This window comes from Poecilia formosa, unplaced genomic scaffold (assembly GCF_000485575.1).
Source record: "Poecilia formosa unplaced genomic scaffold, Poecilia_formosa-5.1.2 Scaffold420, whole genome shotgun sequence".
Taxonomy (NCBI): domain Eukaryota; kingdom Metazoa; phylum Chordata; class Actinopteri; order Cyprinodontiformes; family Poeciliidae; genus Poecilia; species Poecilia formosa.
The window spans coordinates 1-3777 of NW_006800359.1; positions in this window are offsets into that span (position 1 = coordinate 1).

Sequence of the window (3777 nt, forward strand, 5' to 3'; positions counted from 1 at the left end):
TAGGATGTGATCTGTTTTAAAGGTACACAGTTCGATCTTAGAATATAATAGCCTTTTTTTTTTTTTCAAATTTGCAATTATGTAATAAGATGTCCGACAACCATGAAGACTGGGCTGACTAGACAAGATGTTCAGCAGACCGTCTCTGACTCCCCCACAGCACACATAGCAAAACCTGGACATACTGTTACTGGGTTCATATTTCTGGATTAAAATCCTTTTTATTGCTCTAATTTCATATTTTATTTTCTGAAAAACTGTTGAATTTGTTTTAAGCTGAAAACCAGAATCATCAAACCAAGCAGAAATAACTACTGAAATATTTCACTCTGTGGGATGGATCCATATCCATCGTTTGAATTGAATTATTGAACTGAAGATCAGTTCCAATGACATTTCATTTATTTTCGGGTGATCTGTATTGTTCATCCAGGTTTCAGAGCTCTTAACACCTTAGCTAATCTAATGTGATGGACATTTTTCATCAGGTGCTGCTGATTTTCTCTGATGGACTTAATGAAAACGTGGCGATACTGAAGCAGGAATCTGAGCGGCTAAGAGCCTCTGGTAACACCACCACATATTTCCAGTTTTATTTGAACTTCAGCTGCAGATTTCTGTCGCTGTTCTCTGTCTTTTTAACTTTGGGTGATAGTTATAATAGGTAATATCATATATAATCAATCATATTAATATGAAAATGATGAAGAATTGAAAGACGTAATTTAATCCATTGTAGTTAAAGAAGAGCCACTGAGCTGCTTATGATCTGCAGCATTTTCCACAGATGACAGTAGTCTGGATCTTTCTACTGACATTTTCTTATCAGGACATTATCAGCAGTTAAAAAACAACCTTAGATTGTTACATCATCATCTTATTTAACAGAAGGTGGAGCTTAATCTAATGATTGACTCACTGACACTGCAAAGTAAGGAACAATCGTGATTTAAAGTATCGGTACTGAAGCATTAGGTGTTTGTTTTCTGCAGGAGTCAGCGCCCTGTTCGCCGTGGCCTTGAAGGAGGCGGCTGCCCCGGAGCTCCAGATGGTTGAGTTTGGACGGGGATACTACTACCAGGCTCCTCTGAGAATCAGAGACCTGAGCATCAGCAGCACCATCCTGCAACAGATGGTGAGTTTAGAAAAAGCCACTTTAAACCATTTTAAAGGTTTTGTGAATGAGAAAGCACCCAGACGTCAAGTCACTGGAGGTGGAGGTGCCTATCTCTTGCTAATCTGGACAAAGGAACAGTTAGCTCCAATAGACCGGACCCCAGCGGTCCAACTTATTAAGGTTGGCAGCTTAATGAGGGCACCGGGGAAGCATTACCCTGTTGTGGATCAGTTTGGCAGGTGGAATATGTACGGAAGGAGCTGGTCATTTTCTCCCCAAAGATGATGGTTTAAAAAACATAAAGATTGACTACATGACTGCGTCGGACCATCTCCATGTCTGCAGCTATGCTAGTTAGCATTGGTCAGTATCTGTAATGGCAGTCATGGAGCTGAGGAGAGAAGGATGGTCCAGTCCAGCTCATAAAGGACTGCAGCTCAAACTACTGATGTAGATTGTGGTTGTGATTGAAAGGTTTGCGAATACATGACCTCTTTTTCACCTCACGGGGTGGCGGACCTGTCCGGGGCCCCGCCGCTAACTATGGACACTGTTAGGATGGCCTTTAGCGACTGGATTAAGTAGGAGACTTGAGGCAGAGAAACGGTGCAGACCCACTGGGTGTTTATTCACCAACGTTTAACTAACAACCCTGCTACACCCAACAAGAAACAGGGTAAAACAATATACATACACAAACAAACTTTGACAAAAATAACCAAGTCTTCAGAATAATACTATTAATTTTAAGCACCTCTAAAAAGACATTTCTATAAATATAAATCCAACATTGAACTTCTAAAGTGCATAGCTCTATTGCTCTCCCTTCCATCTGCTTTGGTCTCTTCCGGAACCTTTGAAAGGTGCTCAGGGCCCCGGGGAATCTTTTACCCTGAACACCCTGCAGAGGAAGAGGCAGAGCAGAGGACATGGCTTTGTGTATATGTTAGCCACATATACACAAAGTCTTCAAACATTTCAGTGCATTTCAAACAGTCACAATACTTATGTTACCCACTTGTTTGTTTTAACAGGACACCATCAGTTCCAGCTGAGATGACACTGCATAAAAACCAAACAATAAAATACTTCAATTTGTTTGTACCTGTTTCATTTATCATTCAATACACATTTTAAGTGTTTTCCAGCCAAGTAATGACGACCTTCATTACAGATACGTAAACACCATAACTGATCCATGTTGATAAATCATATTTTCCTTGCTTTCACTTGGATGGCCAGGTGAGTGTGTGTCTTGTTTGAGGAAAACATGAGTCTAGGAACAGAGCGACTGAGATTGTTCTCTCTATTCGTTTTTGCCAGCTTATTCCTGGCTTCTTGTTCAAGTCAAACTAATGTGTCTGTGATCGTAACACACCTGGTTGGAGCTCAGAGACAGCGGTATTTACAAAAGTTGGAAATAGCTAGCTTAGAAACCGGCCAATCCCTCCTTCCTCCTGACATGTTGATTAAATTGCCGATTTGGCCTGAATTCACACCATGAAGCGTTCCCCCTTACACTGGAGCAGATTCAAAAACGGATGAGATGCTACAGATTTTTTCCATACATGCTAGGCTACATGACGGTGCGGCATTGTCTCCATGGTTACTACCTCGGTACCTTCTCCATAATACAATATTTGATTGCATCTTTTCTAATCATATTACTCACTTATAAAGTATATAAACTTTAGTTTTCTTACCTTATAAAGGCTGACAGCCATTATGATTGACGGCTGCTATCCATTGCCGCTGCATCTTCCCTCATTAAATGAAATAAAATAAAACAACTCTGTTTTTCATCCTTGCCTGTTTGAGCAGCCCGCCCCGTCCTGTGAGCATCTTAAAGTGAAATCAACTAAATAAAAGTGACGTCAGGTGACCAGCTATCTGGTTTTCACAAGCTTCACGAGTTGTTTAAACATCCATCATGGCGTAGCGTTCTGAAGAGCCATGCAAAGAATCATTATGTCTTATTAATCGCCCAAAGATGCTGTTAGTTGGCATTACTACCATAAAAGCTAACATGTCTTTACATCATTAAACATTAAACCGGAAACTGTTTTGCACAGGATGGGATTGAGATAAAATTTTTGCTAGATTGCTGTTGCTGAATTTAGATTTTTGTATATTCCGTGTCACTTCTTGCAGAGCTCTGTAGCGGATCGGGTTTGCTGCAACGTTTCGTGTAAATGTTCAGGACCTCCAGGCCCTCATGGTCCTCCTGGGCAACCTGGAACAAAGGTGAGAGAAAAACTTTTCTCTGTTTCCAGAACTACAGCAATGTTTCGACTGCCTGTTCACGGTCAGGTCCAACGTTTCTGCAGCTTTTTAGGCTCACTGAGTAGGCCTCATTCCTCATCTTACCTGTGTTTTGGACAGTTGTCTCAGCAGTAACTTTGTCAGGTAACTTTAAGTAAGTAGGGAAAAGCTGATGCAAACCTTTGTGGTAGCTTAGGTGATAGCTTTGTCTAGGAGAGAGGCAGGGTTAAACAGTGAAACACTGGGTCAGCCCCAACAGCAGCACTTTCACCAGCAAAATCAATCCAAACACATGATATACATAAACCATTCATCCATTTTCTTCCGCTTCCTCCGGGGTCGGGTGGTGGGGTCAGGAGCTTAAGAAGGGAGGCCACTTCTTCAAGCTCCTCCAGGAA